Source organism: Mus caroli, unplaced genomic scaffold, assembly GCF_978045245.1.
Source record: "Mus caroli unplaced genomic scaffold, Mus_caroli_1 scaffold_6, whole genome shotgun sequence".
NCBI classification, from domain to species: Eukaryota; Metazoa; Chordata; class Mammalia; order Rodentia; family Muridae; genus Mus; species Mus caroli.
Window position 1 is genome coordinate 66,184,706 of NW_028227261.1, and position 23,810 is coordinate 66,208,515.

Below are 23,810 nucleotides of genomic sequence, written 5' to 3' on the forward strand. Positions count from 1 at the left end.
TGATCTTGTAGGTACCTGTGTGTCTAGCACCAAGAAGCACTTGGGTGCCTCAAGTGTCAACTAAAGGCTGGCTGCACCATTTCAAATACTTCTCCTAACTCTATCTTTCCAACTCACACAGGAGTTCTCTCACAAATCCACTAAATTTGTCACTTGGAGAACTTTCCAGAGAAACAGGTCTGGATGATTAATTCAAAAAAAACTCAAGACATATTGCATCATTATGTCATTTTCTCATTCTTTATAAGATACAAAAAATTCAACAAGCTGTGGAATAACAGTAATAACACAGGAGTGCGTATGTGTAGGCACAACTCACAAAAATAGATATTACAACTCACTTGGCAGTTCTCGATCAGGTGGGTGGCAAATACTTGTCATGTTAGCACTTGAGAAGTGGAGACAGAAGTCATCCAATAAAAGGAAGGAGAAGAAGGAGGAAGAGGAAAGAGAGGGATGGAGGGAGGTAATAAGGGAGGAAGGGAAAAGTTACATACATGATAAAATATAAATCTAGAAAAAATATGGCTTTAGTTTAAATATAAAAGGTTCCAGGCATGGTGGCACATCTTTGATCCAGCACTTAGGAGGCAGAAGCAGGTGGATCTCTACGAATTCAAGGCCAGCCTGGTCTACTTAGTGAGTTCCAGGCTAGCCAAGGGATACACAGTGAGACTCTATCCCAAAAGAAGGAAAAACAGAGACAGAGAAATACAACAACATACATACATACATACATACATACATACATACATACATACATACAGGAAATATAAATGAAAAAGGAATACATACTACAGTCAGGGATTGATTCTGAGTGGTGGAAATTTTCCTGCTTATTAACATTTTATACATTCATTTATTGTTTTGTTACGGTTTTTCATTGTAGGAGAGTGTTTGTAGGTGCTTTTAGATGCCCTGGAGCCGGAATTACAGCAGTTCTGAGCTGCCCAACATGAGTTCTGGGAATAAAACTCAGTCTTCTGCATGGGCAGTCCACACTCGTAACCATCAAGCCATCTCTCCAGCACCGACATTTTATATTAAAAAAAAGAAGGTAAATATAAAACAACACTATTTTTATATCTTATACTCATAAATTGAATGATGAAATGTGGGGTTTGTGTTTTAAAATTTCATATTTTCAGATAATGAAAACTTCACTTAAAAATGAATTTAAAAAAAGCCGGGCATGGTGGCGCACGCCTTTAATCCCAGCACTCGGGAGGCAGAGGCAGGCGGATTTCTGAGTTCGAGGCCAGCCTGGTCTACAAAGTGAGTTCCAGGACAGCCAGGGCTACACAGAGAAACCCTGTCTCGAAAAACCAAAAAAAAAAAAAAAAAAAAAAAAAAAGAATAAAAAGTGTTAGCATGCTGAAAAAACATAGTACATTTTTGGAACGTTTCTGGGTTGGGCTCTTCTATTTTCTCAGTCAGGTAACTGTAAAGCTATGGACCAGCAGTCTGGTGGCCTGTGGTCATCGTAGCTGTTAGATAACTTCCTTGACAGTCTGAATATATTGTCCTTTTCTTGTCTACGTTATAGACTATGCTTAACAGGTCACTGGCTCTATCATCTGTCAGGCTTTTTCCCAGCTGTCCATTTCCAGGAAGTGATGTAAAACGCAGGACCACACAGGCAAGAGCTGGTTTTAATTGTTAAACATTTCCCATTGTGTTTGGTCTCCTCTTCCTCCCTAGTGGACTCCATGAGAACTCCTCTGAAAAGAGCTGCTCCTTCAAGCCTTCCAACGCAAATAGGAGCCAACTCCTACAGCATATCCTTCAAAGAAACAGGTCACAAGCCCGTATTGGCCTATGACATCTCAGAACCTCAGAAGAAAACAGATGACAGCTTGACCACAGAGAACATAGAAAATATCAAAGGACCCTTGTTACTGTCTCACAGTGGCCAAGATACTCTTAAGTTTCTGTTCCAAAATATCTTGGCAGCCATTTTACCCTAGGGAGCCAGTGAGGGGAAAGTTTGTTCTTGCAACATTACCACCAGGCGAGGGGGGAAAACCCCAGTCTTACACACACAAACAGGACTCTACCTCTGACTGAATACACCCAGGCAAACAGACATTCCTGATGTTTCTTGCCTTCTGTTGTAGCTGTTCATCACCACGTCTCAGAAACTAAGAGCACAAGGTACCCCAAAGGGATATTTTCAGAACTGTAATGTGGGCACCTGGCTATTTCACCTACTGTAGGCAGTTTCAATCAGATCCATTTCTGTAAAGCAATGCTGTCCTAGATGACTGTACTGAAACCCCATCAAAAGTGCTGAGTGAGGGGTGTCAGGATCCCTAGAAAGACATTTTGACAGTTTTCAAAAAAAGTCTAATGAATGCAATATAAGGGTATGTGAACATAAGATTAAGAAGTGGGATAGATGGATGGATGGATGGATGGGTGGATGGATGGATGGATGGATGGATGGATGGATGGATGGATGGATGGATGAACAGACTGATGCTATGTCAATGAAGAAGGGTCAGGCTGTCTAAGAGGAATGCTGACCTGAGCAAGGGAAAGAAACAAAGAATAAAAGCATCTGGAGCCAATTTCAGTTCTATAAAAACAAATGCACTTTGACCTCACTTTGGGTTAATAGCTGAGCATGTATGGAATTATATGGAAGAGAGCCAAGCTTTCTAAAAGCACCACAAATCCTTTCCTTGTTTAAAACAGGAAAATCCCACCCTCTTAGCTCTCCTCTTTTTTCAGAAATTAAGTTTCTGAAATTAAATGATCTCTAATATTTGCATTATTCACTGACTTCTTTTGATTTTAGCAAAGAGAATTAATCAGTGCTTTAAAAAAAACTACAAAAAAGTCTGATAGAAAGCCAACTGCAAAATTTTTCTGGCATTCGTGTTGCTGTCTCCCCAAGAAGGCTACACTGAGGTCTTCCCTAGCTCTCTTGTGGGATCCAAACAATCGTAGGAAAAATCTAAATCAATCATTAACACTTTTCATTTTACCAGACCATGGGGAAACCCCAAGATTATACACATCTCCTTTCCTAAAGGAAATTGGAACCCTAAAACATTGAGTAAGAATTGGGGAGCAGTGGCGGTACATGCCTTTAATACCAGTACTTGGAAGCAGAGGTAGGCAGATCTCTGAGAGCTACACAGAGAAACCCTGTCTCAGAAAACAAACAAAACACTGCCTAAGAAAGCCTCAGCTAAGATTTGAAAGGATTTTAGAACAGATTTACAGAGAAGGAAAATGCACACTCATCCCACATGGGGAAAAAAATGTGCAAGGGGAAATCATTAAAAGAAAAAAAAGAAGTATGTGGAATACACATAATCCACAAGGGCTGGAGATATGAGATGACTTTAACAGTCAAAAGTACTGGCTGCTCTTCCAGAGTACCTTCAGAGCTGTGTGTTAACTCCAGTTCCAGGGAATCCAGTGTCCTTTCCTGGCACCAGTCACACATGCTATATATACATATACACATAGTCAAAACACCCATACATGTAAAAAATACAATGATAAATATTTTAAATTCATATATAATCTACAATAATTTATTAAAATGGAAAGCCTCCGGCTTTCTCCTGAACTGACTAACAAGGTCTACTGCTTGTTGGATTTTGAGACACACCTCCAGATTCCACACGCCCCTTTATCTCTCCTACCCTGAATGTATGCAGCACAGTCTTAACTGCCCTATCAGGAAAGGGCCTAACTGCTTCAAATGGTGTCAAGTTGGGAAGAGCTTTGTTGTTGTTGTTGTTGTTGTTTGATTTCTTTTTTAAGTGAAGTATTTCAGAAGGCATTATAAAATTACTCAAACATGAACAGGAAGAGGTAAAAATGCAGATTTCAGTTAGTGGTAAGTTTAATGAGTCAAATGACTAGCAGCCACCAAACACTGGGTTTCACAAATCCTGAAAGCAAAAAAGTAACATAACATCAAGAGAAACATTGGGTCAGTCAAGTACTGTATCTCATACACAGTCTATGATACCACAATTAAAATTTTAAAACCAGGTACAAATAAGAACATGGTCCATAAAGAGGGACGAGAATATTAATTTGTAGGCAAGTATTTAAGTCTCATTGAACAAGATGTCTGAGACCCATAAGGTCTAGAAAGCCATTATTTAGAGGTTCAGTTGGATCTTCAAAGCATCTTCTGCAAGACCCAACAGGGAGGGCAGAGAAACAAGTCTCATTCTTCTTAGAAACAAAGCATCAGAGAGCTAATTAGTGGTGGGCTATGGAATAGGTTAAGGTGCTCTGTACCTGTGCCCAGAACTTTACAGCCCAGCTTCCTGTGAAATCCCTGCTTCATAAACAGCTCAGAAGAAAAGAGCCAAGAATGATCACAACATGATGTTGACTGGTTTTCTTCTATTGTTGCAGCCAAATACAGATTCAACAAAGGCCCCTTTCTGGAATCATGGCTAAGAGAAGTGAGAAGTTGAAATTTTATTTCCATTAATATAATTATTTATATTAAACTGACATTAAGGTCAGCTATTGAAAAACTTTATGTTTGTTAAATACAATTTAAATACATGAACCCATTTTTCCAGATGTGAAAGTTATAAAAAAATCTAAAAACTATTTCTAATAGCAATGTGATGTTCTGACTGTAAGTGGATGATATAGTCTAGATATTAAATACTTGTGTAAAAAGAATGCACAGTATTTCAATATTTTTATTTACTATATGTTAAATTGTTATTTTAAACAAGTTGATATATGTGAAATATATTAAAAGTATACTAAATTAAATCAATCCAACAAAAAAAGGTAGTATGACATGATTCCATTTAATGTGGACTCTAAAGATATTATTTCTACTTCTGTCTACAAAGTTAGATATATTTCAGTGGATAGAAAAACATGGTTACAGGAAGAATTAGAGAAGGAAGTGGAGCGATAGGGGTCAAAAGAAACACATCAGCACATCTAAAAGCTCTAAACTCTAACATACTCTGGGAGGGCTCCAGTCATACTCAAGATGTCTGTTAAATGAACTAATTGCCACTCTAGGGACAAAAGGTGGGTGGCTATGTGAGGTGTGAATTTGTTTCACTCTGTTAACCATTTTACTAGATCCATGAATCTTATAATATCATGGTTATATCTTCAATATGTACAATAACTTTTTATGGATATGCATGTTTCTGTGTATACAGAAGCCAGGAAGCAACCTTGGATGTTGTCTTCAGAAACATCATCTGCCTTCTTTGAGACAGGGTTTCTCTTGGTCTGGAGCTCATCATGTAGGCTAGACTGCCTGGCCAGTGAAGCTCAGGATCCCCCTGCCACTCCCTCCACAGTGCCAGAACGACACGTGTGCACCACCATACCTGGCTATTTTTGGTGGGTACTGGGACCAATTCAGGTCCCACCTCTTACAAGACAAGAATGAACCAACCAAGCTATCTCTTCATGCCCACAATAACATTTTTAATTCAATGAGCTTATCTGTTTCTTTTTAATTTTGTAACATCTCTATAATTTTAATTATGTAGGTGGCTTATGTTGTCAGCCCTGCTATGTGCTATTCTGAAAGAATTTGTTATTTTATTTCATTGTTTGTGTTTCAACAAAGGAACAAGTGCTTGGCTTTTCTACCAGGCATGCCGGGCTTAAGAAGGAAAGACAAACCAGAAAACAGCAAGATTGCCATTTCTCCCTACCTTGCCCATTTTCTGGGTGCCGTAAAAGGTGATCAGAGCCCTGCTCAAACAATCATGCAAATTCCCTGCTCTACATCTATATACACTACAACACTCCCCAACGATACATACTACAGCAGTGTTTTGGAATGCATTCTACAAAGAGAAGCTCCCATCTGAGTAAAGGAGCCTCAGCAGTTTCCCCTCTACTGCTAATTGTCCATGGAAACTGCTGGCCCTAGAGAGACCCCTTAGCCTGGCTTCCTGTCTGCTTTCCAGAAGCTACGTGGACTGGCAAGTCCGTTTCTCGTACAACGTCACAGCTAGTTCTTCTCATCCTCTCCCTACCGAATGGACAACCCAAAGTTCACAGCTCGGGAATCTGGTTTGAAGAAACAAGCTTGGAGCATGTCCGTTGTGACCGGCTCCTGTTCATCCTCCCAAAGGCTGCTGGGAATTCCTCCTTGCAGAAAACCTTCCTGAAGACCAACTGCTTAGGGTCAAAATCATCCTCTCTACCATCAAATAAACATCAAATAAACCAGTGATGTTAGAAACAGGTTATTCTAGAGTCAGCTTTCCAAGAACTGCCACTCACTTCCAGTTAACAGAAAATTACACCAGTATATTCTTAGAAATCTCTGTGTTCTCTCCTCCCTGCACAGTGCAGGGCACAGGGCGGTGGGGGTGGGGGTGCGACTATTGTTCTTTGAGGAGGTGCATATCAAATACATGAGGCTTACTGTGAAAATGGGAGGGGACTTCTGCTAACTCTTTGTAGTTCCCAGGAGGGGCACATAAATTTTCTTAGAATTAGAAATATTTTGCACAAGTAAATGGTTTCCCAATGCCCATATGATTTTTTTTATAAATTATTTATATTTTGAGATTATAACTATATTATTTTCCCCTTCCCTTTGCTTCTTACAGTCCCATTCATCCTTACTCTTTTTCAAATTCATGGCCTCTTCTTTCATTAATTCTTCACACACACACACACACACACACACACTCCTCTCAGGAAGAATCACGACTCCACCTACTTGCTGGCTTCCTCTTCCTCATGCTTTTGTTCTACCCCAGCTTCCCTCCTGCCTTAACTACTATCTCTCATGCCAGCACACTCCCAGAAGTAACCTCCTAGGCTTTCCTCAGTCCAGTTAAGTTGGCAGTCAAGATCAGTCATCACAGGACACACTGTCTCATCTGCCCAGGATACCTTCTCCCACTGCCTTGCTGGTACCCACGCTGAACCTAGTCAAACATTGTTTTTCTGTCAGATCACAACTCCCCACAGATGCATCTCTCCCACTGCCTTGCTGGTACCCACGCTGAACCTAGTCAAACATTGTTTTTCTGTCAGATCACAACTCCCCACAGATGCATCTCATGGTACTCTACACTAGTTACATGCCTGTGAATCGTGGCTTTCCCATCCATTCGATGTTTCCCTTTCCTGGTTGATTACCAACTCCTGGAGGTGCGGGGTCCTTTCTGTCCTGTTCACTGTTAGGACAGGAAGTGCAAGTATGGGATACTCTACCTTATTTTATGCAAGTGGAGAGAAAGGGAGAGATCCCGGGGAGGCGGCTGGGGAAGGATGCAAGAATAAGACTAACAGTTAATATACATTAAGTCCTTTCTGTGTCAGACACTAAGCTAAGAAGGTTGGCTCTGCAAATCGTAGCAGGCCACAGCTGCTATTCAAAAAGTTATGATCTTATTTGAGCCCAAACACAAATAGTTGGTAAAGCAGAAACATATCTACATTCCGAAAATAGAAAGGAGGAAACGACACAAAGACAAATTGGAGACAAAAGAAACCTTAACCACGCAGCATTTCTTCTTGACTTTTTTACCTTGTTCACCACGGTGTTAATTCAACAGTCAGCTTTCAGTTGTGTTTTACACCTGAACAGAGAATACAAAGACCTAGGTTTTGTTTGGTTGGTTAGTTGGTTTTTGTTTGTTTTGTTTTTAAATATTGAGATAATGGGACTCTTTCTACTCCTTCCAAAAGGAATGCAATAAACAGGTCCTGCTAGAAGTCCCTGTGCTAACCACTGTGAGCTGCATCCATTATCACAAAGAATCTGTGCTACCTTCAAGTCTCCAGCTCTCCAAAACTCACGAAAACTTAACTGCTTGCGTATGCTCATTGTGTCTTTATTTTCCTTTTAAATCTGCACATGCCTGGCAGTAGTGGTGCATGCCTTTAATACTGGCACTCGCTCAGAGACAGAACTCTGTGAGTTTGAAGCCGGCCTTGTATACAGAGTGGGTTCCAGGATATCTAGGTCCACAAAGAGAAATCCTGTCTTGAAAACCAAAAAGAAAAAAGGAAACTAAGGTCCTAAATACTCTCATTACTCAGAGTAACGACAGCAGCCACTTGCGTGCTGCGTTGTGTAAGAGAAACCGAGAGAGGTGTTTCCGTAACTGACTTTTGCTCACACTCTCTGAAGCTTCATTGTTTGACCTCGTGCACCTATTCTAACACCATCTTGGCCCCAGCATCCCGAGATGACAATGATTAAGCCCTGATTCCTGAATAAGAGATGAAACATTCTAGATTTGTTTTGTTATGGTAAAAAGAAAAAAATGCTAGTCTGTGACTGCTAGAGCTAGTACTCTTATAAATAGCACTGACCAACAAAGATAAAAGAGGAATTTTTAAATGTGTTCACTCTTGGCCCCTTTAAAAATATTTTTCAGTTTTGGAAATTCGAATACAACTACATCATTAATCTCTTCCCTTTTCTCTGTCAAACCCTTGCATGTGCCTCCCCTTGCTCTCTTTCAAATCCATGGCCCATTTATTTTATTTTTTTGTTGTTTGGAGTTCTTGTTACTCCAAACCTTGTAGTTCTTAGCTCATTAATAGAAACTAGCTTTATAGAGACCCCCTGCCCCTTGGAAGCAGTGACAACGGATGCCTGGCGAGTAGGAAGGCCCAGCAGTTCCATCTGGTTCACCTCTCTATCTGGGGGCAAGGAGTGGAATGAAAGCATGACCTCTTCTATGTCCTAAAGGTTTACTCTACACATTTTCTTGCTGCGTCTGAGCTATCCCAGCATATTTTTTAAGGTTGTGAAAGGCACTATTTCCCTGATTTTTCCCCCCAGACTATCATTTGTACATAGAAAGGCTATTTATTTTTGTGTGCTAATTTTGTATTCTGCTATTTTGCTGAAAGTGTTTATCAGCTGTTGAAGTTTCCTGCTAGAATCTTTTTTTATTATTTAAAGGTGCTTTATTTAATTTTCACACACTGACCTTTACAGTGTTCTTCCTGTCACTGATTTCTCGTCTCATTGCGGCTAGAACAGACACGCACCCAGCAGTGAGACCCCAGAATACACACTCCTGACAGAATCTTTAAGGGTCATTTATGTACACAATCCTACCATCGGCAAATAAACTTTGACTTCTTCCTGTCCCATTTGTACACCTAGATCTCCTTCAGTTGTCTTATTGTCTTATCTAAGACTTCTTCAAGTACCGTATTGAATAGATATAAAGAGGGTGGAAATCTTTGTCTTGTTCCTGACTTCATTCTAAATGCATCGAGTTCCTCTGTTGAGGTTAATGCTGGCTGTGGGCTTACAGTAAAATTACTTTATTATGTCAAGGTATATTCCTTGTTCCCCTATTCTAATCTCTAGACTTTGATCATGAAAGGAATTTGAATTTTATCCAAGGCCATTTTTCTGCATTGTGTGTGTGCACACATGTGTGTGTGTGTGTGTGTGTGTGTGTGTGTGTGTGTGTGTGTGTATGTGTGTGTGTGTTCCTAAGCATATAAATACAACCTGCTCAATCTGTATAATGTTTGCTTGTATGTATATGTCTTCAGGGGTAACTATTGAATGTTAACATGGAATGGGAAAAGTTCCTAAGGCCTCAATTCTAGACAACACACACACACACACACATACACACAAAACTAAGGAATATAAAAGATGGGAAAATAGTCCTCCCTAGCTAGGAAAAGCACATCTATCAGTTAGCAAATACCAAATGATCAGTTCTATGTTTTTGAGTCAGGGTCTTATTATATAGCCACAAACTTTCTAAAGCCTATGGCCTCGAACCCACAATCCTACTTCAAGCTCTCAAGTGTTAGGATTACAGGCGTGTCATTGCAGAGGTTTTTCTAACAGAAGCTGGTCCTAGATGGTGTGTGTGTGTATGTGTGTGTGTAACAAAGCTTCTCTACTTCCATGTCGCTATTGTATAAGGACGCCTTGTAGAGTCTGAGGAATTCTCAGAAAGCCACAGAAGAAGTGTTACTAAGAGAAATAAGTGTACATAGAGCATAAATTCTAAACCAGCTAATGTTTCCATGGTGTGTGTCGGCTCTTCATCTACCACGTGGTAGATGAACTTAACTTCAGGCATGTAAATGAACTTAGAACGTATTCAAATGGAAGAAATCAGAGAACTACACCAAATTCATAGGACCCACTGAAGAAAGATGGTGGTGGAGATAATCTGTCTTCCAGGGTGATGTTTGAAGTCTCTGAACAAAGTCAGTGATAGGTCAGAGAACTCCTGTGTCCATGGCATATTCCTGGGGCACAGTTTCTACCTGGAGGCAAAAAAATGTTCCTTGTGTCCAGAATAAAGACACGGGGAGTAAAAAACACTGAGTAGAAGGTATATGCATCATGGAGTGTCATAAACCAAGTAAGTGAACAGAACACACAGACACTAATCATCCCAATAAATAAAAATATGCTCATGTCTCCACAGCTGATGGTGTGTTGCACAAAATGACCCAGATGGTATATGCCCAATGACGCCAGCAGAAGCACAGCAACTGATGTCAACTGAAACTATGACGAAGCTAGGGAAATTCCTTGAGAAGGGAGAAGGAGGAGTCACCATTTAATCCATCCCTGGAGCTTTGTTTTTTACCCCTTTCAAGAAAATTTAACATCTATAACTTCAAACATGGTCTGCTCAACTGCAAAGGGAGTAGAGGATACTCCTAAATGGATACTCATATTTGCCTCTCTTCAGGAAAATCTGGAAGACTTTAGGTGATAATGTAGAACTGCAATTCCCAGAGTCAAGTAGATACATTCCTGTTGACTCACCAGGGAAACCTAGAAAACTAGACCACACTGGCAAACTGCTCAGGGCTGTCATCCAGTCCGGTTATTCTATAAAGCAATCAACAGGTAAAGGTGTCCTTGGTGGGGGTTCCACCAAATGGAACCTGGTGGGTGGCCTGGATGGGAATGTGGTCTTCGTAGCAGAAAGGCAGAGATGGCGGTTTGGCTCTGAGAAGCTTCTGAAGCCAGTCCACATTAAGACTTTGTAATCAACAAAGAACATCTACCCAGGTGCCAGCCTTGGCTCTGTTAAGGGAAGCCCTAATTACTGTAGAGAATGTGTTATGGTACCCTGAAAAACAAAGAGAAACACTTCAAAGGTGTGAGTAACAACACAACTTGCACAGGTAGCGACTTAAACTTGTTGACGTATTTTCACACAAACGATTGTGTCGAATTGTCATAGCTCCAAGGGTAGAAGAAAAGTCGATATCCTATCAATACTGCTGTGCCTACCTTCCAGGCTTATTGTGAGGCTAGAAAGGAAACAATAAGTGAAACTATCCTTCCACACCAGGGAGAAATGACCTGGCCCCTCTGCTCAACACACAGAGGTCCATTCACAAGGAGCACCCCTCACACACACACACACACACACACACACACACACACACAATTAGAAGGTTGTCACCTCAGACACTCAGACATCTTTGCCACCAAATGAGATTCATTCCATCTTTGTAATGATTTGTGGTCACCTAGCCCAATTAAAGTTTACATTTCTGGAATGCTTATTTACCAGAAGAGAGCTGGTTGGTTTCCCCTGTCCTTAGCACTATTCTTCTGTTTGCTCTCTTGAAATGGCCACACCTAGTCTAGATGCTCGATCCTTTGGTATTTATTTATGAGCCTTCACACTGTCAGGGAGCAACCATTACTAAGAATGGCTTAACACTGTCCAACTTGTTCCTCAACTCTTGAAACTGAGGCTCAGGGATGAGTTCAGAAGAAGGAACAGAAATGTTACAGAAACCAAAAGAGAAGGAAGTGTGCTGTGAGATTCTTTCTTACAGAAATGTCAAAAGCTCCAGCCATGAAGTCTCACCAACATGGCTACCTAGCAACAATTAAAGAAAAAGGGGTCATGAATTTGAAAGAAAGCAAGGCAGGATATATGCAAAGGCTGGGGGAGAGAGAGGGGGAAATATATAATTATATTATAATCTCAAAAATTATAACTTTAAAAAATTATAAAGAATGACTCAAGACAGGCAATGGTGGCGCACACCTTTAATCCCAGCACTCGGGAGGCAGAGGCAGGCGGATTTCTGAGTTCGAGGCCAGCCTGATCTACCGAGTGAGATTCAGGACAGCCAGGGCTATACAGAGAAACCCTGTCTCAAAAAAACAACAACAACAAAAAGCCAAAACAACAACCAAAAAACCCAACAACAACAAAAATGGCTCAACACCCAAAATCACAAGGTCACATTATCCATCTTCTAGCCCTTTGCTCCAGTTCTCTCCTGACTGCCCATGCCCACACTCACTCTTCAAACTCATGGAGTCCCCAACTTCCTGTTTCAGTTCCTGAATCTATCAGCCATTCCTAAGAGACTATAAGTCATTAGACATCTGAACTAGGCACTTCCCAGCACTCTCAAATCCACTTGTGTTTCTCAATATTACATTTATGTAGCAAATTCTCACCACAAGATCAAAGCTATTTTAGAAGCCAGAAGAGTGAACACTGAGCCAAATGTTATTCATCCAGATTACTGTCAGAACAAACATCCAGTGTCCTACCTCTGGACCTCAAAAAATTCTCCTCAATCTTTGTACTTGACTAACTCTATTCTCTACTCCCCCAGGTAAGTCTTGTAAACTTACTGGTTTTAATAGCCTAAAAATACATTTCTGTCTCTACTAAAGAATGTTATAAAGGTTTGTCCCTTTGTTTTATGTAGACAACATAATCTCTTCATTTCAAAAGCTCATGTTTCAAGAAGAGGAAAACCAGAGGCTTATGGTGTCATAAGAATGATTTAAGATTTCCCCATTCCCATGAGACCAGTAACTAAGTCATTCTCAAAGCTTATCCCGTGTTATATTAGTTGCAGAGGCTCACCTTCTTTAGATGACTGTGCAAGCAATTCAGATCCTTGCATAAGCCAGAGCTCTCCTCTAAGCATCATGAAAACTTCAAGTCAGCATTTCTACACTGTCTAAAAAGTACCTCAAAATCACATGCTTAGCTGGAGAAATGAGTAAAGTGGTACACAAGCATGAGGACCTGAGTTCAAATCCCTAAGACCCATGACAACCCGGACGTGAGAAGGTGAATCTGTAATCACAATGTTCCCAAAGCGAGATAGGAGGAAATGACAAAGAAAGAAAGAAAGAAAGAAAGAAAGAAAGAAAGAAAGAAAGAAAGAAAGGAAGGAAGGAAGGAAGGAAGGAAGGAAGGAAGGAAGGAAGGAAGGAAGGAAGGAAGGAAGGAAGGAAGAAAGAAAGAAAGAAAGAAAGAAAGAAAGAAAGAAAGAAAGAAAGAAAGAAAGAAAGAAAGCGAGAAGAGAAGAGAAGAGAAGAGAAGAGAAGAGAAGAGAAGAGAAGAGAAGAGAAGAGAAGAGAAGAGAAGAGAAGAGAAGAGAAGAGAAGAGAAGAGAAGAGAAAACAAAGAATCTCTGTGAGCTTACTGGCCAGACAGCCTGGCCTACACAGCAGAGAAAACAGGCTCTGTCTGGTGGGAGGCAAGGACCAGTACACAAGGTTGTTTCCTATCTACATATGAGCTAATCCTCATTTGTACCTGTATGCAAATGAAAACACACACAGACAACGTTTAAAACCAAAAGCCATAATTAGTCTTTTCCTTTACACCTCTCCCTCTCTGTATTTTTCACACATGCACAAGCACGCACACAGCACACACACACCACTACCACCACCACCGCCACACCTTCTCTTATCTCCCCTGCACTAAAACACCACCCAAGTTCAAGTCCTTGAGATAGAAGCCTGGTATCATCCCTGCACCCTCCCCTGCCTCACCCAACCCATCAACAATATCTCCACATTACCTCCTAATCTTCTTGCAAGTCCATCCCTTTTCCCAGTTCAAATAATGAACAGTGACCTGTTCAAATAAGGAAATTAAAGCTGAGAGAGGTCAGGAGATGGCATCATATCATACAACTAGTAAGTGGCCAATTCAGACACCCGTCTGCCTCTTCAAAACCTATATCTGAAATTTAAAAATTTTGCCTCACTTGAGGCATAATTTTGAGGTCAGGCACACCACCAAGAAACACAACAGAGAATATGGCAACAGAAGGGCGGCCAGGAAGATTCCCTACAGCCAGATAAGGAAGTGTCATCTTCCTCTAGCGCCAAGTCACAATTTTTTTTCATTAAAAAAAAAAAAAAAAGCAAAAGAAGATATCATCACATCCCAATCCAAATATAATTCCAGCCTAAATTTACCTCAAATAGATCACAACCTACCTTCCACATGAACAATGACCAGAAATGAGGTGTCAGGATCTCAACCAAAACACAGCAAAGGTATCATGTTCGAGAATGCAGTGTCTCTAACGGCATCCTAAGGAGCCTTTCTGAAAACTTCTTCTTAATCACCAGAGAGAAAGAGACACTCAATATGCTAATAAGGAGCCAGTGCATTTTACTGTCTGAGACGGTGACTTAGAACTGAAGATCGTGGACACAGGTGCACCAGACCCTCCAGAGACTTCCCTTCATAGGCCTGTTTCACTCAGGAAGTATGTGACAAGTGTCTGAAGACTCCAGAGAGAGCTTAGTGGGTAAAGGTGCTTGCTACCAAGCCTGACTATCTGAGTTTGACCCCTATAACTGGTGGAGGGAGAAAATGGACTCCTGCAAACTGTCCCCTGACCTCCGCAGGCACATGCCCATGTGCATGCACCATACACACATGCAAAATGAGTCAACATGATTGAAAATGTGTAAGCGTCCCAGAGAACACTCCTGAAATGCATCCCCTAGTAAAGAGCTTATCTTCACTTAATTAAAGCCTTTAGTAGCACATATTGATTGTTTTTTTAGTGTCACTATGATGAAAAATACCTGACAGAAGACACAGTTCAAGAAAGGAGTGGCTTATCATGAAACTTAGACGTCCTGGCAGGGAAAGTCCAGTGAACAACTTGGCCTGTGCTAAGGGGACTTGCAATGGCTATATCTCACGACTTAGCAGATCGGGGAGCTAAAAGCTTTTTCTCCCACCTCCCAGAAAAGCACTGTTGGCTGAGACCAAGTGTTCAAATTCATGAGCCTGGGAGGGACATTTCACATTCAGAGTATAAGAAAAAGCTTTGCTGTAAATGATGAGTATATTCTACAGGTTTGCAGTAATGAAGATGATGTAATAAGAAAGTCCTAGATGCCAGGAAAGCAAGAGCCTCCCTAGACCCCACAGGGATGACATTAGCTGAAACACTCCCACAAAGGGGAGGGAGAGCCTGTCAAGACCATACCCACAGGTTAGGCATAGCCACCCATTGAGGATGGGGCCATCTACCCATCTCCCATATTTTAATTGTTCCTGTCTAAAGGAAACACAGGGTCAAAGAGTGGAGCCGAGACTGAAGGAAAGGCCATCCAGAAACTGCCCCACCTGGGATCCATCCTACATACAGACACCAAACCCAGACACTATTGTGGACGCCAAGAAGTGCTTGCTGAGAGGAGCCTGATACAGCTGTCTCCTGAGAGGCTCTGCCAGATCCTGACCAATACAGATGTGGATGCTTTCAGCATAGGACTGAGCACAGGGACCCCAATGAAGGAGTTAGGGAAAGGACTGAAGGAGCTGAAGGCCTTATCTAGAATCAATGGGAGGGGAGGCCTTTGGTCCTATGAAGGCTTGATGCCCCAGTGTAGGGGAATGCTAGGGCAATGAGGCAGGAGTGGGTAGGTTGGGGGGGGCAATGAGGGGAGCACCCTCATAGAAGCAGGGTAAGGGGGGATGGGATAGGGCTTTGCAAGGGGAAACCAGGAAAGGAGATAACATTTGGAATGTAAATAAATAAAACATCCAAATAAAAAAAAGAATATCTAATTTTTTGAACACTTATTAAAGATATGCACAGGACTAAATTTTATATACTTCAATAAATTCAGTCTTCACAACCATAAAAGAGGGTGCTACTATTTCCTATTTCTAGAAAGCTGGCACATTAGAGGGAAGTGACCGTAGTCCTACACCTTGTACACGCTTAAATGAATAGCCACTCCTAATCTAGAACAACGTAAGAAAAACCGTCATCATGCAATGTTTTTATTCCAAATAAAGTACCCTTTTAATATAGGATTGCTTTTCAAGCAATGACAGAGTGGTGTAAACAGATTGATTAAGCATTTGTAAGCATAATTCTAGATGTATTTAAAAAAAAAACACAAAAATAACCTGTTCATAGACAGAAAGACTACAAACTTTTTTAAAGGTATTCCTTTTTAAATGTATTTATTTTATGAGTCTGAGGAGTGTTTTGCCTGCATGTGTGTATGTATGCCATGTATGTGACTGGTGCCTGGGTCGGGAGAAGGTGTCAGATCCCGGAATTAGAGTTACAGATGGTTGTGAGCTGCCCTGTGGATGCTGGGAACCAAACCTGGATCCCCTGTAATAACAGAAAGTGCTCTTCACCGCTGAGCCTTCTCTCCAGCTCTCACAATTAGGGTGCTGAGCCCTCACTTCCTAGTAAACACAGAGTTGTTCATCAGACTTACAGCATATAATGAGAGATAATTGAATTCAGTTCTTCATTGTATACCCAGTGGCCAGTAAAGGACAGAACACATTTTGATGTATGGGTTGTTTATTTTTCCCAGAATTCCTGAAAGCTGAGGCCTGGACAGCAGTGTCAGACTCCGAGCCTGAATCTCTCTCTGTGCTGACTGCTGCGTATTTCTGCTTCACCTGCACCTTGTGTGGGACCATGTATCTAGCTCTGACTAAGCAGTTATAAGAACATTTGTCCTAAGGGCTAGAGAGGTAGCTCTGCAGTTAAAAGCACTGACTGGCCTTCCATAAAAGATCAATTCTCAGCACCCACACTGTGGCTCACAGCCCATCTATAACTCCAGTCCAAGGAAATGCAACACCCTCTTCTGGCCTCCACAGGCACGGCAGATATGTGATAGACAGATGTACAAGCAGGCAAAAAATTCATACACATAAAATAAAAATAAGAAAGATAAATCCCATAATCAGCCTCCAAACGTGGACACCATTGCATACACTAGCAAGATTTTGCTGAAAGGACCCCGATATAGCTGTCTCTAGTGAGACTATGTCGGGGCCTAGCAAACACAGAAGTGGATGCTCACAGTCAGCTAGTGGATGGATCACGGGACCCCCAATGGAGGAGCTAGAGAAAGTATCCAAGGAGCTAAAGAGATCTGCAACCCTATAGGTGGAACAACATTATGAACTAACCAGTACTCCGGAGCTCTTGACTCTAGCTGCATATGTATCAAAAGATGGCCTAGTCGGCCATCACTGGAAAGAGAGGCCCATTGGACACACAAACTTTATATGCCCCAGTACAGGGGAATGCCAGGGCCAAAAAGTGGGAGTGGGTGTGGGTAGGGGAGTGGGGGGGGAGGGTATGGGGGACTTTTGTGATAGCATTGGAGATGTAAATGAGGAAAGTACCTAATTAAAAAAAATTTAAAAAGAAAATGAGTTTCACTTCCATATCATTTATAAATTATAATACAGGTCTCTCCGAAAGATTTGTTTTTGAAGTCAGTATAATGACCAAAAAGATGGCTGCTCTTTAACCTGTGTTCCGGAGGAAGTTCAGCAAGCAAGCTGTATGCAGGCAGGCGCTGGGTAAACACAAGCCATGCATGAGAACTATTGCATATAAAGTAAAAATAAATAATTCTTAAAAGAACATAGTAGTTGACAAATAGAATGATATTGTAAGAATAAAATATTGTAGCACAAATTACCTACACGTGGTCATGCTCCCCTTGGGCTGGTGGTCCCGGGTGCTATAAGAAAGGCTGAGCAGTCCAGTACGCAGCACTCCTCTCGGGCTGCTGCAGCAACTCCTAACTCCAGGACTCTGCTCTGTTTGATTTCCTGTCCTGACTCTCTTCAGTGGGGGAACAGTGATGTGGATGCATAGGTAGAGCAAAGCCTTTCCTCCACAAGTTGCTTTTGGTCATGGTGCTTCATTATAGCAACAGAAACTTTTAAAGAGCGTCTTTCTAGAACTGTATCTTTTTGTCTACCTAGATGTGTGCCTAGTCAAAATGCCACCTTTATAGGGGGTGCATCTACCTCTGTCCAGTGTTCCAAGGCATTAAATCAATTATGATAAAAAGCATGAACTTTTAAAATGTTTTCACTAGCTAATACATACATGTAAACATGTATTTGTAAAATTAACACGCTGTACCTGAGTGTCTGCAGTCAAGAGACTGGAAGGGCTGTGTTAGAAGATAGTAGAAAACAATTCTAACATACCTGTAAACTGAACAATTTATGGCTTTTCTAGACAACTTAGAAGTTAATTTCTGGAAGGGAGTTGAAAGTCTTTCTCAGCTGAGCAAATATTTTCAGCTGTCCTCCATTTTATCACCATAATAATCCATGTACGTGTAAGAAACTATTTACAACCTCCTAGTAAAAGGGGCATGCACCTACTTGGGGTTAGGTAGTTGTAGAATCAAAATAATTTATCGTGTGAGAAGGGTGAGGAAAACAAGACAAAACCTAGAATAACTGCTAGCTTGGGCAACATAAGCACCAAAGGCTCCTGGACTGTGCTGGGGGTGGGGGTGGAGACCAGCCTTCCAGCAGATGGGGAATGACACGTCAGGGGCACTGATCTGGACTTAGAAAACCAAACATCAGAGTGAAGGTCCTCAGGAGAAATGTTGTGCATTCTCCATGCATTAGGCTATGGAGGAGTTTAGTGTGGTCTAGTGACTACTAGAGCAGAGAGGTACTCAAAGGTATTTAAGTGCTAGTATCTTGGGAGAACAGAGTTGCTGACATCGGTCAATAAGTAGAGAGTTCACCCTAACAAAAATAAACCAAGAAAGAGACTGAGGCCAGAGAGCCAGGAGGGGTGATGACAGAAACACTGGTCAACTGTACTAATCTGCCACCCTCCTGGCCAAATAACTCAACCCTCTGCTACTTCTGCCTTTGCCTTGATTGGAGACACTTAGGGCTGCCCTCCACTGTCTCACTGCCCACGTTGCTGCTACTGTTCTTTTTATCCAGGAACTTCCTCTCCTGTAAAAGTTCTATACATCCTTCACAACAGAGCAAGAAGCCCATTATTTAACTATGCAGGTCCCAATTCCATACATCATTAACACCTGAACACCTTACACTGTTTTGTCTTACTGCATTCTGTTTTATTCCATGGTGTGCGTGCACACACACATACACAGAGAGAGAGGCTTGTATGTATGTGCATTTTCTTCATCCTTTGTATCCCAATCACACTCTTTTACAGGCCTCATGATTCACTCAGGTGCTCCATGAAGATTTTAAAGGTCCCATACTAAAACATGTAATTCTCAAAGAGTCAAGAATATCTTCAAAGGACAATTTCTTCTATCGTTTCAGAGTTCTTACGACCAGCATGGGATTAGCCATAGCCAATCCCAGGGAAATCTTTATCTATTTTCCTACAACTCTGTAGAAATCCAGAGACGGTTAATTCTCAGGAATGAGTGTTTCCTCAAGACACCTCCTATTTTACAACTAGATAGGGAAAGAAGAAAAAGGATGCACAGGGAGACAGGAACAGCTGACTTTGCTGTCACATGCATTCACTGAGTGTGTACTAGTGACTATTTAAAGAGTCTCTGAACTGGGGCTGAAGAGATGGCTCAGCAGTTAAGAGCACTGACTGCTCTTCCATGAGGCCCTCCCTGAGTTCAATTCCCAGCAACCACATGGTGGCTCACAATCATCTGTAATGAGATCCGCTACCCTCTTCTGTAGTGTTTGAAGAAATTTAAAGTATATTCACATTAAATAAAATAAATTGAGAGAGAGAGAGAGAGAGAGAGACTTTAAAGTCAGGCAAGGTCCAACCTGGATTCCGACCTCAGCTAGCTCATGTGACTTTTACATCATCCTAAACTAATAACTTGTCCTTTCAGCACTTTGTATTTCTCATCAGTAAAACAAAGGGGGAAATACCTCCTTTTTATAACTCAGTGAGTTAGCAAGAAAAGAAACTCCCAGCATCAAGTAGGGTTGCAGTCAGAAGCAGCCACTAGAACTGTGGTAAATTCTAAGAGTCTGTCTATGGCCCATTTAGCACTGCCTGTCAATCATTTACAGTCTGACTTGGTACGTACTAAGACTCTCCTGGATGCCATACGTGCTCTAAATCCACAGAGAAGCATCACTTGTCTATGTGGTGAATAGCATATACTCTGCAGCCATATCATGTAGCAGCTGTGTGACTTTGATGAAGTCAATTCTTTCCTTAAGCCCAGTCCCTTCATCTGTGAAAAATAAAGAACAGTGATATTCCCTCAGAAAACCCTTGCATAGCAATTGTATGTCCTGAGCACAAACACAGGTGGATGCAACGGTTATTATTTCTGTTGTATTGCTCTGGACTAAATAAACAAATGAGAGATTTGCAGGCTGACTAATATCCAGAGACAAAGCAGGAAGTTGGCCAGTTTCTAAGTGGTCTGAAAAGACAGCAAGTTCACACCCACAGCATGCACCTCGGGAATCCTGATGTCTAGAAAGGCTGCCTAGGCCTTCTACCTGCATTAAAGACTCAGCAGCATCCAGCCACAGGAGACTCTCAATACTTCTGTAATTGAAGATCTAGACCAAGTCTCTTCTTAAGGTGTCAGATATGTTTTAATAAGGGGGAAAAGTCATACACTGTAGTCCAGGATGCTCAGGAGTTCATTATGTAGTCCAGGCTGGTCTTAAACTTGAACAGTCCTCCTACCTCAACCTCCCAGATGTTCTACGACTTTTTGTTCACCCATTATTGCCACGAAAATGCAACTGTTTCTAATTCTGTTCCTTTATTTCACCCACTGAGTGAATATTCACTGGAGGGATTATGAAGGGCCTGAGTGTAAAACAGGAAATGACTCAGAGGATCAGATACAGTCTAAGCCTTCAGCAAGCCACAGTGCAGCCATAATAATTTCAAGAGCACTAGAAGAGGTAACTCTGGAGTTTATTTTTGTGAGTGAGAAACTATGAAAATTTTCAAGTTTTAGTGAGAGGAGTAGTAGTTGTATTAAGGTCACGAGTACACGTTTATTAGAGGACCAGAAATAAGAGTCAGGCGATTCTCTTTGGCTACCCTGCTTTGAGAACCATAGTCATCACTTAACCCCAGACTAAAGTAGATCTTATTTCAAATCACAACTAGTGAATAGATAGTTAATGACTAGCCAGAGGATCTTAAAGACTTCAAGACAAGATCTTAATGGTAGCTGATGCATTCTCCTTTAATATGTAAGGGTAGTGATAAGAAACATACATGGTACATATGAGTTAAAAGTTAGATCCTGGGAGGTTTCAATTTGAGTGTAATTTTTTTTATTTTTTTATTTTTTTAATTTATTTATTTATTTATTTTTGATTTTTTGAGACAGGTTTTCTCTGTGTAGCCCTGGCTGTCCTGGAACTCACTCTGTATAGACCAGGCTGACCTTGAACTCAGAAATCTGCCTGCCTCCCAAGTGCTAGGATTAAAGGCGTGTTGAGTGTAATTATAAACCTCCCTAGATTGGGGAAGTTTACTGTGGTCACTGACCAGGAGCACTGCATGGCTCTCCATTAAAATCCCCTAAAACTTACTAGAAATTGGGGACTGGGGGGTGGGGTTTGTTGTTATTGTTGAGAAAGTTGTTTGTTTGTTCTGGAAATCAAACAAAGGTTATTATGGGTTAGGGGATCCTTAAATAACTTATACCTTGGCTTTCTATAAGAAGACAATGTCCAGGACTTAGGAGCTTTCCAGAGCACTAGTAGGAAGCTGCCAACTGCAAAGTCATAGCATTAGTTTAAAGAGGCTTTGTACATAATTGTCTCTAGAGAGAGTTCTGACAAATTAACAGATTGTTAAGCAAGTTCTTTCACAATAACTGCAGAGTGGAGTTGACTGGGGTTTACAAAAGTCACCGAGTCAATCCCAAATGTAACACATTTATGTCCATTTTCTATGCATAACTCTTTGGGAACGGAACCATTGGGGGCTCAAGTTTGGAATATGGTCCAGTTCCCACTTGATGGATAAAGAGCAGGCTATTCAAGAACTGGAAAATAGTTCCTTCAGGTGTCAAAGTCAGGAAAGGAAAACCTGAGGCTGGTCCTGGATACTAAGTAGAGAACAGAGGCACAGAAAGTCTCCCTCACACTCAGCCCAGCGTGCCCCTCAGAGGAGGAAGATGAAGCAATTGCAGAGGCCACAAACCAGAGGAAGGACTGCACAGGAAGGGTGTGAGGTTCAAGGAGCCCAATTAGACAGAATGAACATCCAAGTGTTTCCTGCAGTCCTTCACTCGGGACCACATCCTGATTTCAAACGTCATGGAAACACGAAGAGAAAAGCTGCAAAATGTGAACAACTTTCAATTCTCTCTCTGATTTTCACTTGTTAGAGACAATCTGACCACTCCTGCCTGAACACCTGCAGGGCAGACACTGAATCCAGCTGTTATGAAGCCACTTGATGGGCGGTACCAGGTTTCCCAGCAACATTAGACAGGCAGATTGACTTGAAACGTTGCACGAAACCAGAAAACAGTGCCAGTCGTTGGGTGCCAAGAGCCTGGGGTGGTTATTAGAAGATGGTTACCTCCTCCAATTGTCTGCCCACAGACTCGGTGCTGCCAGGACAACTGCTCAACTGGATTCAGCCAAAGCAATCGCTGCTGTGTGCTGAGGCTCTCGCTGAGAGCCGGCTGTCTGCTAAGTGGCTACACCAGGCACTGTTGGCGAGGACTAGGTCGTGTCCCATCCGACGTCTCACTTTTAACTGGATTTAATCCACACTGCATCCACAAGCAACCCTGCATCAGAAATCTACTAATCGGAACTTCTCTGGTAGCCAAGTCCGAGTGCACTTCACTCACGCAGTATCAGAGAATTGTGAGAAGGAGGAGACATGGGAAAGGGTTGGGAGGCTTCAGCTTTATTTCTAAGGAACTGGAAGTCCTTTAGCCGAACAGGACTTTGAACCATAAAATGGGATGCTCTAAAATGTGGCAAGGTTATAGAAAGAATCCTAGAAGAGATGGACAAAATGCTATAGGAGGCTTATACATACATCCGTGCATGCTTAAATGTGTATGTGTGTGTATTGCATATGGGTATATACATACAACTTTAAATACATTTTTGAATGACATAAAAAGAAGACACGGCCGGGCATGGTAGCGCATGCCTTTAATCCCAGCACTCAGGAGGCAGAGGCAGAGGCAGGTGAATTTCTGAGTTCGAGGCCAGCCTGGTCTACAGGGTGAGTTCCAGGACAGCCAGGGCTACACAGAGAAACCCTGTCTCAAAAAAAAAAAAAAAAAGACACAAACTTGGCAATTATCTGGTTAAGTGCCTCATGCAATCTGAATATTTTATTCTTTTTAAGAATTTGGTTTTATAGTGTGTTTATTTATCTCTCTGGTCTCTGTCTCTTTTTAATATTAATTTTTTTAATATTCTGGATGCTTTCGAACTCTGTGCTTTCAAAATTTTATATCATCTTAGCATTACCTTTTCTATTTTTCAGAAATTGTTTCAATAAGAACAAATTGTTTAGCATCTTTACGTAAGAGAAACCCCTTGTCAGCTGTGCTCCTTTATTTCATTGAGAATATCGTAGCCGTGTGTGGGTGTTCCCATGTCATGTATGTATTCCTCTGTTTTCCATCTGCCGATGCTGTTCTCACACACATTGCTCAGTGAGTTCAACTCATTAGTGGAAGACTGTATTTCAGTTAGTCATTCCATAAACAACTGCATGCATGATATATTTGAGTCTTACATGAATCTTCCGCTGTTCGGTTGTTGAAAAGCTGCAGTGGTTTGCAT